At 33.5% G+C, this 15,203-nt stretch overlaps 1 protein-coding gene across 3 annotated transcripts in view; it reads right to left on the bottom strand.

Moving 5' to 3' along the window:
- The window catches only part of LOC116342347 (probable serine/threonine-protein kinase yakA), a 47,951-nt gene that overhangs the window by 10,910 nt on the left and 21,838 nt on the right, over window positions 1-15,203 (bottom strand). The window lies entirely within an intron of this gene.

The raw sequence follows: 15,203 nt of genomic DNA, 5'->3' as shown, positions 1-15,203 counted from the left end.
CACACGCATAAGAGTGATATAGCGCGTTTACATATTTATATCATTCACTATTCAACATCGTAACGATGTTGATGCACAGCACACCGACATTCTGCCCGTTGAGTACACAAATTAAACGGCAAAAGAGTGAGTAAGGGGCGAACGGTTTTTTTTTTGTTTTTATTTCTAGACACTTTGACAAATTATTTCCACAATTCATTCACTTGAATATGTAGCGTACGCGTACAATTTTCAGAAGTGTCATACGCTCATTGACAAAACGCCAGTAGCCGTTTAAGCCGACAGGTTTAAGCCTTTTAATATCGAACTAATGTTTTACGATATGATTTTTTTTTCGCTGTATGTATTTTTCAAGTTAGTTGAGACTTGACGCTGTAGTAATAATCTTCTCTATGCCAGAGTGTTTCTTTCATCTGTCACATATTCACTTATCGCCTTGTATTTATCAGTGTATATTTTTTTCTCTTTAAAATACTTAGAAAGAAAAAAAAATCTTTTTTCAACTTCTTCTAAGCGCTCAGTTAGCTGATTTCGCTGATCCTCCACATATTATTAACAAACGAAAGTAGTGGAAAGCACATCGAAAATGAATAATGTGCATTTGTAGACTGCCTTTGCGGTGTGCATTGAAATGCTGTTTGCAGCATTTCTCCATCTCATTCGTTCATCAAATCGTGTTGAGATACAGTTGGTTCTCTCGATCCGAATTAATGTTATGGTCATACGATATTATTGTTATTGTATGCGTATTTATTAATTTAATACAATTGAACTCTGACACATTTAATTTGTTGTGAATAGTGATGCTTGTATAAGCATTCAAGAGAAAACATCACAATGAGTAGTGCAGATGGGTCTAACGATGCACATTCACGATGTTGAGTCAGACAAATGATGTTTTGATATGCTTTTATTGAATTCGAGTGAGCCGAGAAACACAGTTGTTGAAAATTAAATTTAGGGTTAAAACATTTTGGATTGTTTTTTTTTCACAATTTTTATTGCTGTCGTTTAAATTATAGTGACATAATCGATTATTTGGGTTATTTATGTGTGCATTAATCGATAACCTTTAACTAGTTTTCGGTTGAACATTGAATTAAGAAAAAAAACTGAAAATATTCGCTCAAAAGTGGAAGTGAGTTTATCGATTTGGTTTTTGTTCCAATTTATTTCGAAATCAATCTATTTTGGCAGGCATGTCCAAGACCATATCCGATTTTTATTGATTCGATGAACATTTTTATTTGTCAGACTTTTTATTTTGTTGTTGTTGCGCATAATGTTGTGATGTAATTCAATTTAAAACTCTATCCGAAATCCAATCGAAAGACAAAATGTCCAAATATGGGAAAATGACTGTAGAGCTGTTCATATTTCACTAAAATGTTGCTTGTGTGTATGTGTAAATGTCCAAAGTGAACACAAGGATTTTTGATTAACGTTATTTAGGCCAAACATTTCAATTGACCATATGTTTCGATTGCAATGCTGGAATTTAGCTCTCTTTGGGTGATGGAATCAAAATTGCACACTTGGAATGAAAAATAAAAACAACAACACCAAACTCACATTGGTATCCAATCACACAATGCAATCTATAATTAAATAATTAATATTCACAAAGTGACACCGAATGTGTGTTTGTGATCGTATCAAAATGTGGTAAACCATCCGTGTTTTCCATTCGGGATGCAGAAAAATGTCGATTCTTTGTCGATTCAATTGCCGCTTTCAACAGAATTGATTCACTATTACAGTTGACTGCATGGCGTGCATTTTATTTTCTACAACTTTGTTCAAATTGCATAAGTTCATCCATTACAATCGTCATGTATGCAATATTCAAAGAGCTTAAAATTATTGGCAGCACAGTGATTTTATTATTATTATTATAATCGCATGCATTCATTTGAAAGAAGAAAACAGAATATGTTATAATGCAATTTTTTTTCTTCTCTTCTGTACTTATATTTATTTTTCTCCCGCACCGCCAATTGTGCTAACTAATTTCAGGTTTGTGTCTGTCCTGTTTGACCACGCGCGGTGTAGACACAGTCTTCAGCTCTTTGATATCAACGAGATGATATAAATTCGCGCAAGAGAGTGAGAAATGCGGCAAAGCCGAACGGACTCACCATGCATTGTGAAATGTTGGCGCACGTCGTCTTTTTTTTCTCTAGTTACGATCAACTATTTGTGATAAACTTGCTGTAAGCAAATCGATTGCACAGACTTGGGTAATATCGGTGTGTTGTTAGTTCCGTGCACATAACTTGAATGCTGCAAGTATGTGTACAGTGAGTCTGGTGTGGACACAATATGAGGATAGCTAGTGCAATCGGTTTAATCGTATTTTGCATATTAAATGCCTATCATATTCCATTGTACAAGTCCATCGCTGTCTTTGAGCCAGGTTGATTTTGTCTGTAAGCAGTTAGTTCTAGCCTCGCAATTGCTCTAGCACACTCTACGTATGTGATGGTGCGTGTGCATATGTGTGCAAACGAGCAAAATTGTGAGACTGAGAAAAATATTAAACGAGAGAAGAAGAAAAAAATAAATATTTATTGCAGACGTCATAACATCTTGGGTGCATATCAACAAATTTGTATTGCTTTTATCTGGTGTAAGCAAAAAAAGAGAAAAAACACACATATATTCCGGGTTACAGTTGTTGAATGCTCATGAATCCGTTTGGTTTGTGTTCGATTTTTATGCATTTTTCTTGTAGTTTTTTTTTTATTTATGTGGTAAAATCGCATCTCTTGCATTTCAATAGTAATATTGGCCGACAAATGTGTTCGTGTTTAAGTATGTGTGTTGCCCATTTTTTATTCTGCGGTCACTGCATCTGATAAGACCAGCTGGTTCTCTCTCACTTGCTCATTCAAACATAAATGGCTAAACAATTAATAATAATTTGTTTATCTCTCTTATAAATTACTGTGATGCGAGAAAGAAATACAATTCTTCGGGATAGTAATTATACACATTGTACGATGCCATTTCTGAGCGGCCGTTATCATTATAAACGTGATTTTTTTTGTTCAATTCGTTTAACAAATGTTTGTAAAAAATTTGGTCAGTAAAATTTGTTGTTTTTCTTTATTCGTTCTATTGACTTTTCAAAAACCATCGAAAATATTATTTTTAAAAACATACCTCGAAGAACTCAACATTCCAAATGGAAATCACGCGAATGCTCACATATGACTGCTTGGTGAAGGTGCTAACGTCTTATTTTATTTGAAGAGCAAACAGTTGGTTTAGTGTTTTTTTTACTGCGATTGTTTGGAAGACAAACAATCATAATCATAAAACACAAAAGTGGGAAAACGTCCATTTTTTTCTTCAGCCAATGCCGATCGATTTGTTCCAACGACATGAGTTCTTTTTTTTTGAGTACACATACAGTGAGTTATTTATTAGCTTTGATTTTGTTTTCTTCGGCATACAATTTCAGTAGCCGGCAATTTCAGTAGCGAGACGGAAAAAAGAGGCAAAAGAATTAATGTTGATCAAAGATTTCAGTTGCGTTTGCATAACGTTAATAAACATATGCTATATATAGCGATTTGCAATTTTGATGTACAGCAAACACAGATTTCTGCGTCGAAAGATGGACACATTGTTGTGAAATTGTCACACAGCTATACAAAGTCAACTGATGAAATGAAGATTTTGTTATTCTATCGAAATTGATTGAGTTATGTAATACGTATTCGGTATAATTCCTGAAACACTCTAATCCTACACACTTTTGAAGAATCGATTTATTTCCTATAAATATTTTTTCACAGATGTTATTACTAACATTGAAATCGAACACGAGTTAGGTTAATTAATGATTAAAATACTGAAATTGTAGGTGATTTATAATTTGTATACGATTTCTTCAAAGATGTTACTTTCATTGTAAATGGAAAAATATAGAACAACAAAAATGAACACGATCGAAAATGTTCGATATATAAATGACATAAAAAGTACAGTAAAAAACACGGACAAGATAGCACGTAGAGAACTTTTTTCTTGTCCTTCAATATAACACCATTTGCCATTTATGCATATGTTTTCATTCCATTTAGATTTTTCACTTCTCCCGTATCAACAAATACTGCTTGAAAAGATTGATCAAGAAAATGAACATGGTCACAAAAGACAAAATGCAAAAGCCAATTATCATTCATCACAAAACAGTTTGGTGCACATACAAAAATGCAATATTTGCTTTTCTCGATTAAAACATAAAACAATCGGGCAAGAGTGAAAGATAGATTTAAAAAAAACAGAGACATAAACAAATAAAATGACACACAATCCAGTTGACAATTAAACAGATAAAATAGAAAGACACATTGATTGGATACATTGATTACACGCCAATACGCATACGCACACAACCACACACAATTTTGATGGAATATGAATTTTAGTAACTCACTGAACACATTATAATTAGCGTATTTTTGTAAATAGAAATTCAACTTCTCCACCTAGATCACCTTAAAACAAAACTGAAATTAAAATCATTAATTGTTATGTTGGAGGGAAAATGAACAGCTTTCACTTGAAAAAAAAAATAAAAATATTGGAATAGAAAACAAAAATACTTTGAATAAACAAATTTTGCAAAACAATTGGCCATTTAAATCACTTGAAAAAATCATTTTTAATGATGCATGTTTAGTAAATCGCAATCCGATTTCTTTCACAGACAGATAACAAGCAAAAGTCCCAAAAAATTGCTTGTCAATAGAATGTTTTGATTTTTTTGTGTAAATAATCTCCATTTGTAGGTGTGTATGCGAAATGAGTAGAAATGGTTTTTTTCTTTTTCGTCTCAATTGCACTCAATCGTTGTTTTATCGTCGTTCCAAACATTATGAAGAATAAAAAAATATTCACAACATACAACACCATCTATTGGCATGTGTTGAGTGGAGATCATTGTGAAAACTACACTCTTATATAGTTGAGGACCTCAACTTGAGGTTTAAAAAAAAATAATCCATTTTGGTTTTTTTCCCAAAGAAATCAATTTGGTTTAGAAAATTGCAACAGATAAATCCGTGCAAAGTGTTGTCTGTGTAGTTGTTTGTTTTCATTTCTGCTATGGATTGAACTAAATTTCGTTTTTCGACCTAATTGTAGGTGGCGCGAACTTGGAAGACTTGCACAAAAATTTCTTCAATCTCATATACGTCTGCTTGCGTCGTTCAAACAAAATGTTTGAATATATTTTTGGAAATAATATTCCATTTACACCTAATGAAAAGCGAGTCAACCTCAAATCGACTTTTTCCATTGAAAAATGAAGTGGAAAAGTAGAAGAAAATCAAATCGGTAACTATTGTATATGAAAAGTGAACAAAACTATGGAACATTTCAAAATAATGGAGCGTCTGCAACAATGGAAAATGAAATCATTAGATACATAAACACTCTCTTTTCTCTCCCGTCTTTTAAACACTGAAAAAAAAAACATTTAACTTCATTTGCTTCATTTTTTCTCTTCGTTTCAAGACATAACGACGTCAATGGCGATTGGCGGCATTGGCGCTTTAACATTCATTTCGTTTGCTTTTCAAATTTATATCTTTGTGGTATAATTTGTTGTGTATAGTTAGTTGTCAATTTATTGTAATGAACATTTATTAGTGAATTAGTGAATGCATGTTAAATGATTACACGAAGAGAATGAATGAAAAAGAGCGACATGATTTAAAAAATAATTTTTCAAATTTTCCTATACACACACCAACAATACCTGATCAGGTTAATAGAATTTTTCAATTTTCGCTCTGCTATGATGAAGAATGACCAATTTTGAATAATGGAAAACATTTAGTGAACAAAAGAAGCGACAATAATAACCATTTACTATTATATGCAAAGCATACTATTTAGAATGTATAACATATAAAGGTTATTTATGTGAGTTTTCGCTACACAAACACACATTCAAATTCATTCAGGACACACATTCATTATTCAAAGGTATAATTGTTCAACTTAAGAAAAAAAGAAAAACTAAATCAACGCGTCTTATCTCGTACTTTTGGTGCTATTGGATTGAGAAAAAAATGAGGAAAAATAAATTGCTTCATATTGATAATTTACCTGGATAAACTTAATTTTAAATAGAGAAATAAACGTTTGTGTTTTTATTTAATGTATGAGTGTTTGTGTACTTTCAATTTTAGCACACACTCACATACACAGTACACAATTTTTTTTTTTCAATTTTATTTTTTAAAATTTCGATTTAAATCAGTTTAAGTATTTTTCGCGGTTTAAGTTAATAATTATAATTTAGCAGAAACAGAATGTTTACTTCCCCACGAATGTTTCACCCACGCACAATGTGATAGCGCCAAGACAAATTGACGAATAAATATTTTCCCAATCGAAAACAACGAGAAAAAAAATGTGTATCGATTTTTTATTTAAAGTTCACGATAAAATTGAGCGAAATGGAATCGCAAAGCGAAACAAAAAAAATTATTCAATCTCGAAATTTGTGATTTGATTTTGTCAAATTTGGTGAAGTTGCTTCCTACACAAGAATTGCACGAACCGTGAACATAAAATTCACAAACAACTTTTATACTCGAAGTGACGTTTTTTTCTTTTTGCTATTATAGCTTGCGCTTTTTTTGTCTCTTTTTATCTGTCCAACGGATATTTCACAAAACGTATTTATTTCATACCGTATTTGTATAATTTTATGTTGTTTTTCAACCAAATTTAGATATTTTTTATCAATTTATTTTTTATTGATTGCGGCGTTACTTTTTGTTTTTAACTGGATAAAACTTTGCTTTTTCTTTGTGTGCGTGTGTAAAAATGTTAAAACTTGTGTTCGAAACTGCGTTTCAATTGTAACTGTTTTAAAGACAGAGAACGGTTTTCTTTTTTTCCTCTCAGTTGTTTGTAAAATGCGAGCTATTAAAGCGCACATCTAATCGATATGACGTTTTGACTACTACTGAAGCACGAGCCGACTGTACAATTGGTTTTATGAATGAAAATTGATGTGAGTCTTGTGTGAAACGTTGCAGCTTGTGTGAACGCTTGTCCGACAACGGTGATGATGATGATGATGCTGTCGCTGCCGACAAAATCAATGACGATGACGAGCGCGCAAAGGAGAGTAAGAACGCAGGCTAACACACAAATACACATTGTCACGAATCATGCATCATGCTTCGATGGAATACACAAACACGATCATATATTCCATAAATGGAACTTCCAATGTGAATTGTATGTGTATGCTTGCCGCTGGAGCGTTTATGTTTTTTTCCCGATTTCTCGACGGAAAGACCAGATAAATCGATCTTTTTTTCATATCGACCCAACACATGTACAAATTCAAGTAAATGAATTGGTTTGAGCGCGTATACGAATGGAATACAAAAAGAAATTGAATGGGATGGTACTAAAATTAAATTGTGGTACTGTGTTTCAGCATAACTATACATTTGATATGTATAAATAAGCTCCGCATTCATTCGATTTGACTGGATACAGCATATACAGTGTATTTTCCCCACCACTTGTTCACTTCACTCTCTCTGTCTTTCGGTCGATCGATAGACCGTGTGGCTCAATTGAGCTGTACGTAGCGTTTCTTATTATTATTATTATCATTCACAAGTGTTTGCGGATCGCTAGCGTCAAACGCAGCAGCAGCAATACCGACATTGAAATGTGCGCGTACATCATGTGCGTTACAAGTGGTTTCTGAAGTTTTTTTTCAATTCTCCTTTTTAGATTTTCACGCAAATGCTTTGAGTATTTCAAGTCAAATTACGTCATCATTTGTTGAGCTTGCTAGCTTTTCCGAATACGCTTTCATAATTTATCGCTTCTGTTCGGGGTTACCAAACGGCTGTTGGTTATCAGGGGAATTCAGCATTTTATATATTTCAAACATTTCGATTCTAACGATACCGGCTGTAATACGCTTTTTTATTTTTCATCCACCGGACACCGGAGCTCATCAAAAATTATATATATAGTTGATGTACAGTACTATTGAGGTAGTAGCTATGTACGTCATAGCATGTATTGAGTAATCTCGCTTTTATCATTACTTTTGATGTGTTTTCTCATTTTATTTTCTCTTCTTTGCTCAGCTCTTCATCACTTATTTGACAAGAACCGAATCTAATTCAAGAGGCTTAGCTAAGGGCTTTAGCTAAGGGCATTCAATAGACGTCACACACACACGCACACGCATACAATAAATCTCTTGGCCAAAACACAATTTCATTGCGGCTCATTGCCATTGATAAGTGTGCTTTGCTCCGGAAAAAATATAATGAGCCGGGGAAAAGTTCAATGTTTCTTTGTCAATGACTCTTCATTCCATCGATTAATGAACTTTGATTCAGTTTAAGGCCGTAGAAACTCGGAACTTTTTAACTCTGAATGTTATTCCAATTTAAATTCGATGACTTTTTAAAAAGAAAGATAAAGAGAAGAAAATCGAAATTTTTCGCGCTCATTAAAATCAATTTACACATTTGTGGTTGCCTAGCTGGTGGATTAGTTGACCATGTACTAATATTTATGAAAAGAAACCCAAGGAACTTTGAACAATTCTTCGCATTCAAACAGAGAAAACGAAAAACTGTATTTTTTTATTCCGTATTATATTTTTAAAATTCAATCCGGTTTGAGTAATAAAAACGCTCAATGAATCCGTTGATCAAAATGAAAAACAATGTGGCTTAATAATTTATTTTCTAATTTTAACCTGTCGGAAATGTATAATTATTTTCTTTGCCAAATCATGACATTTCTATCGCATTAATTTTTCGCTTCTTCATTCGAAAAATAGATTGTCTTATTTTGATTCACAAGGGATAAAAATAAGTTTAAATTTTGTCTGTTGGGCAAGTTCTATGATACCGTTCATAAGACGACAAAATATTTGTGTGAAAAGTATTTTCGATTATTTGTCTCTTAATACAAAAATAGAGATTTGATTAATGATTTGTGAATACATGTAGATGTTTTTCGCGCCTTTCACATTTTGAAAACAGATTTTTTTTAAATGTACGACAAATTCTGAATGGCATACTTGTGTTTGCACTTTCGTTTCAAAATACGATAAATATTGGTAATTAGAGAGTAATATTTTCTATCAACAACGACCACAGAGAACGAAAAAAAGTGTGTAATGGATCACTCGTTTGGAATTCGCTTAATTGGTAACAATTTGACGTCAATCGATTTTTATTTTGCTGTTAATTAATTTATATATTAATTTTGCACATAAAGCGCACGTCACCTAAAATTCTAAATAAACGTTCTTGTTTATCTGTGATTCATCTAAATGCGTAATGCAATGCTTACAAAACAGACACACACACACACGCACACACACGTGCATCGTTCAGAAAAGTTAGACAAGTATGTGCGTGTGAGTCCAACTCCAACTTTGTACAAATCGTAATGATATTGGGAGCAGAAGAAACAATAAAGTATCGTTATTATTTAATTAATTGAATCCGATCGCAACAAATCATTCTTGAGGTAGTATTTTCTGTGTGCGTGTCAATTTTTCAACATTCAATTCAAATCGATTCGTGTAACCTTAGCTACAATTATAATGATATCTAATCAATTTGACGATTTTGCGATTAAAATGATAAGAAACATTTTACGCAAACACTTTATATCGCATATCGAGTAAATAACGTGCGCAAGTTTGCTATGGTCGATAAACGGCACATTGTGATGATTCTTGTTACATGATAAAATGTTTCAACGATACAAAGTCACATAATCAATATCGGCTTACATGGAAAACATATGTCATTTGATAGCCGCTTCGATACAATTTTTGATGGCATGGCTTGTGTTTTATTTCGTTTTATAATAGACTTTTATTATGTCGAAAGCCCAAACTTTCCTGATTTGTTTTTTTTTTATCACAAAACTGTGGAGATAATGAAAATAATGTTAGTACATATTCGTAAGGATTGACCTTTTGTGCTTTTCACGTAATAATACGTGTGTATGTGTGTGTGTGTGTGTCCGTCTCACTTATTTTGACGTGCATATTACATGCATTCATTATTATTACCGTTACTTCCATTTAATTGCTGTCGAACGTGAGAGCGTTAAAAATAAACATTTGATAAAAAATTGCGTCATTCATTCAAGAAAATTCCACACTATCCGCCCTTAGTCCCTGCACCACTGCCGGGTGCAAAATATTTCTGAGCAAAATCAAAATTGCGGTGCATTGCAGCAGTTAAGGCAACAGCAACAATTCATGTTATTTACATCGTAAACTATTGATTTTTCCTCGTTTTTTTTTTTCGTTCATTTTGGTCGCGTACACAGCATGCTCATGGCTTCAAGGACGATCAGGACATATTTCCATTTTATCCTTTCAGCGCAACAGCTACGCATCATCATACGGACGCCGCATCTTGGCATTTGGTCTGAGCGCGCGCATCTGTGTGGTGTCAACACATTTTCATGTGTGCAACGATGGTGTTTTTTTTTCATAATAGTGTGCGTAAAAAACACCCCAAAGTCCCCAAGCGAGCAGCCGAATGACGTCATTTCATTCATAAAATTGCTTGAAATACACACATGATATGATTCACAGCAATTCACGGGACAACAACAGCAGCTGGTGACGATAGTAGCAAAAGCGCGCCATAAAGCATCATGTTTCATGTGATATGGAATGCATGAATTTCTTTCACAAATCGAAACATGCGCGATTCATTTCTGTGCTTATTTAATGTTTTTTTCTCTTGTCGACGTCCATTCGCATTTTCGATAAATAAACAAACCAATTCAAAATTGTGAAATGTGAGTTTTTTTGCCATTGAGTTTCTCGAATTCACAACTGGAAAACGGTTTTTGTATTGGTCTTTGGGCTTAAATTCTCCATGTAAAGCAACGAAGAATTTACACATTTTCTTGGTTCAACGTAATTGTTGACAACGTTTGTTTTGAAATGATGTTTGTGCGTGAAAACAAAATCCACCTCCAAAATTCATTGTGTTACGCGAAAACGTTTTCCACACCAATGCCTCAAGATAATTGTTGATGTAGCAACTTTGACATTTGCATCATCACCTCATGTTACTCGCCCTTTCGAGTATTTTCTTCTGGATTCTCTTTTCTTCTTCGTTGTTTACGTAAATTTATCACCAAAACGTAAACTGAATTCCGTAATGCGCATGTATCAAGTTTTCATTCATAAATTGGGGGATGATGATGTGAGTGCAGATGTGAAATGTATCAATGCAATCCAGAGAACATGAGTCCACACGGCTTTCATTTGCAATTTTATTCGAATTATTATGAATGAAAGTGTATTGAACAGAGGTCTACTACCATTTTCATTCATTATCATTATCCAGTGACAATGATATTTCATTGAATTTTATCCAACTATTATTCTCTCACAAGGACAGCATCAACAGCAATACGGATTTAAATTAATTCCCATGCATTTTCATTTGATCAATGCATTTCTTGTATCCAAGTCTGGTTCAATTGAAAATCATTCATTCGGTTTGACACCGATGTAATGTACTAAGATTCTTACTCTAGAAAAAGTATATGTGTGTGAGAGAGACTGAGTATTTCCAGTATATTTTCCAATCAAGCCGAGAATTGTCTATTTGTTTTTCATATTTATTAAAACTACACAAATTGGCATTGCAGTGCACGTACGTGCTCTAGTTCACATAATGAGGTTCACAGTGGGTGATACATCTAGTTCATTAAATTGGTCAATCTTAATTTTTTTTGTTGATTTTTCTTCTCATTTGATGCTGTTTAATTTGATGATCTCATGACGTAGTGACGTTCGAGATATGTTGTAGTTTCTTCAACTCTGGTTCGACTTTTTTCTTTCGATTAAAATTAATTTTCCGCTGTCCTTCGCATTTAATTTTCTAACTTTCCTACGGTGGGGCTTTGTAGAATTATACAGCGAAAAAAATAAATAAATAAACGAATAAGAAAAATACCATTTGGCACAGCGTAAACTAATAAATCTTTTCAGTATTGAGTTTTCCGTATCATAAAGAGATTAGACAGGAGTGAAAAAAGAACAGATAAAAAAGAAACGAAAGAACATTAATGAATGGAATTTTCGAATCGAATGGAAATTTTTAGTGACATTTTTCGAAAAGAAATGTCGACGTACGGTTTCGTAATCATCGAAAATGGAAAATGGTGTCGTTATGTGACTTTGTTGAGTGGTTTTTTTTTTTGATTGATACAAATGTTTAAATTTAAAGCAGGAGAGCATCGTAAAACAACTTACGGACCAAAATGTAATGTTGTTACATCAAATTTCACAAACTCTCGCAGATATCGATGACTGCGAAACATTCAACGTTGCAGCTTTGGCGTTGCTCTTCGACATGTGTGTTTTTTTATTTGTTCCTCTTTTTCTCTCTATCTCGCAGCGTTGTATTTGTCGGCAGCATTATGTTAATTAACTTAACTCGTTTATATATTTGATTCGCCCACCGTTTTGTACTTATTTGGAAAATTGTTTTTAGATATATGTATTATTAGTATGTTTTTTTTTTCTTTGTTGTCGTTGACTTCAGATTTCTTGTCGTATTCGTTTGTTGCTATTGTTGTTGATTTTCGCTTTTGAAATATTCAAACATTAATTTCTATCTGTTGGATCTCGCGTTTTTTTTGTCTCTTATTTCTGAAATCAGTCGATGTGTTGCGATATTTTGTTATATATAATTTGCTGGCTTTTTGTTTAGTTAACAATAATTTGTCTCTTGATTCACACAATCGTACACCCTTGGATTTGGAATTTGCTTGGTAAATACACAAAAAAGCTTCGTGTGTTCTTTGTTTCGCATGTCTCGACATGTATATGTTGCTTTTTTTCGTGCAGCTTTTTTATTTGTCGTTTGTGGATTTTGTCCAAATTTAGAAATGAAGCTGTTTAACAATATTTTGTTCGTCTTCGGGCATAGTAATTTGGATAGAGAGAGAGAAAATCAACTCTCGAATTTTGTTTATTGCTTTTGATTCTTTGTCATTTACACAATCCGCGATGTGTATGCAATCGCTATTTATTTATATCTTAGTCATTTTGAATGACCACTTCGATCATCTTGATTTCTTCTTCTTCATCTTTTCCATGCGTTAAGTATTACTTTTGTTGGATAGTGTTTTTTAATCTTTTTCACGACTTTTTTTTTGTTTAAAGAATTGACTTTCGTAAATAACCGAACGTAATATCTGAAGTTCGGCTCATAAAAATCCAATTAAAATGAGTTGGCATTGTTCACAGTGCCACGGCAAATCGGACGTCTTGCTGGCTTTGATTGCCAAATGACCCCGTTATTACCATAAAAGGATGCGCCGCATTGAAACGAGCCCGAATCGTATTCATCTATGGACACTTTGTTGTCGTTGTTGTGGTTATTGATAACAAAACGTTTGACGATTCAATGTGACTGACAAACATTTAAAACTCGACGCTACTATTTTTAACCATTCTACAATATTTCTGAGCGCAACAAATGCGTCATACATTAATTTCGACGTCAACAAAATTGTACATACAACGAGATGGTTAACCCATCAATTGATGTAAATACATTGTGGATAAAGCGAAACAACAAATGCAAAATGAAATGAAAACACAATGAACACAAGCCAAATTTGCACATTGATACACAATTCAAATGAAACGGTCGTTTTTCGCTTTTCATGTCACATTTATGATTTTGTCAGTAGAGACGGGAGTTTTTTCGCGCTCGTCTCACATCTGAAATTTGACAAGCGAAAAATAATTCGCTATTTCAAAAACAATAACAGCAACAGCATTGTAAACGATCAATTTACGACCAAAACAGTTGAACAAAGAACCACGAATAAAATGGTAAGTAGAAATGTGTGACTGTCAGGAGCAAGCCGAGTCTGTTGTGTGTACAAAATGCAAGAATGAATTATGATGAACATTCCATTTTTTTTCCTCTCTCCACTCGATTGAAATACGACCAACGACCATACACACGAAAATATCCTATGCACATTTTTATTTCAACGCGAGCAAGCCAATTTTCCTTTCTTCATCTATATTTAGAATAGTTCTGGTTTCTGCTACTGTCTATGGGTAAATATTTGAAAGCGGCGCGTTTTGTATGCATGTCATTCGGTTGAGAGAGAGAGAGAGATAGAGTCGTTTGCACGTTACGATCATTGATCATGCTTTTAAATAAGTTTTCACGGCGTCACTTTGACGTTTGCGCCCATTCCACTGCGACTTTGCTAAATAGTTTACTCGGTGTTTTCACTGAATGCACACACCGCATACACTAATTACATTCGCATTATTACTCTTTTCCTTTTTTTCTGCAAGAAAGCACAAATACGAATGACGACATTCGGGAAAGGTAATGATGACACATATATTTCATATCACAAACTCGTATGACGCAAGACCTAATCGGACAAGGTGATTTACCGTTTGACAAAAGCAAAACAATGATACTCTATTTACAGTTGTGCCTCGATTTAATACGTCAAACTGATACAATAAAACTCCATTCGCATCGCATGCATTTTGCTTATCTTTTCACGTGTTTTCGTTTTCGAACGACTGTACGCGAATAATGATGTATTCGAGAAAATTAAGCGGTAATTTTCATTTTTTTTTTTTTTTTTTTTTTGAGAAAAGAAGAACGAAACACATTTAATAGTGTATTTGGCATTTATGATGTTGCGGCGCTTTACTTTGAAATTTTTCTTCATCATTTTAATTTCACACAGTATAATGACAATGTATGTCATTCGTTGTGAATATTACGCATTTTTTTTTCCAAAAGAATACAAAACAGAGACAGAATTTGTGCAATCGTGAATATGTGCGTATTTTCGTTAGCACTTTAACGTCAAATATTTGTGTATGTTTCTCGCTTCTTCTTTTTCTATCTGAGAAAAGAAATAAAATAAAAGCCATTTGGTTAAAAATAGATGCGCTCTACAAAAATCGTGGGCACCGGCCACGATATTCGCATTTCTAAAAATATCACACATTTCATGCACCACATCCAATATACTATACAAAAGTTTTGGTGTTGTTTCGATGCGATGTGCGCTCTTTCCGCACTCTCTGAGATTGTCGAATGATGAAAACGAGCACACGCGCGCTTGAACGGAAAAAAGGAAAA

This window comes from Contarinia nasturtii, unplaced genomic scaffold (genome assembly GCF_009176525.2).
Source record: "Contarinia nasturtii isolate CC-2019 unplaced genomic scaffold, AAFC_CNas_1.1 Cnas_scaffold_864, whole genome shotgun sequence".
Classification (NCBI taxonomy): Eukaryota; Metazoa; Arthropoda; class Insecta; order Diptera; family Cecidomyiidae; genus Contarinia; species Contarinia nasturtii.
The sequence above is the reverse complement of the archived record's forward strand: the minus strand, read 5'-3'. Positions and strand labels throughout refer to the sequence as shown.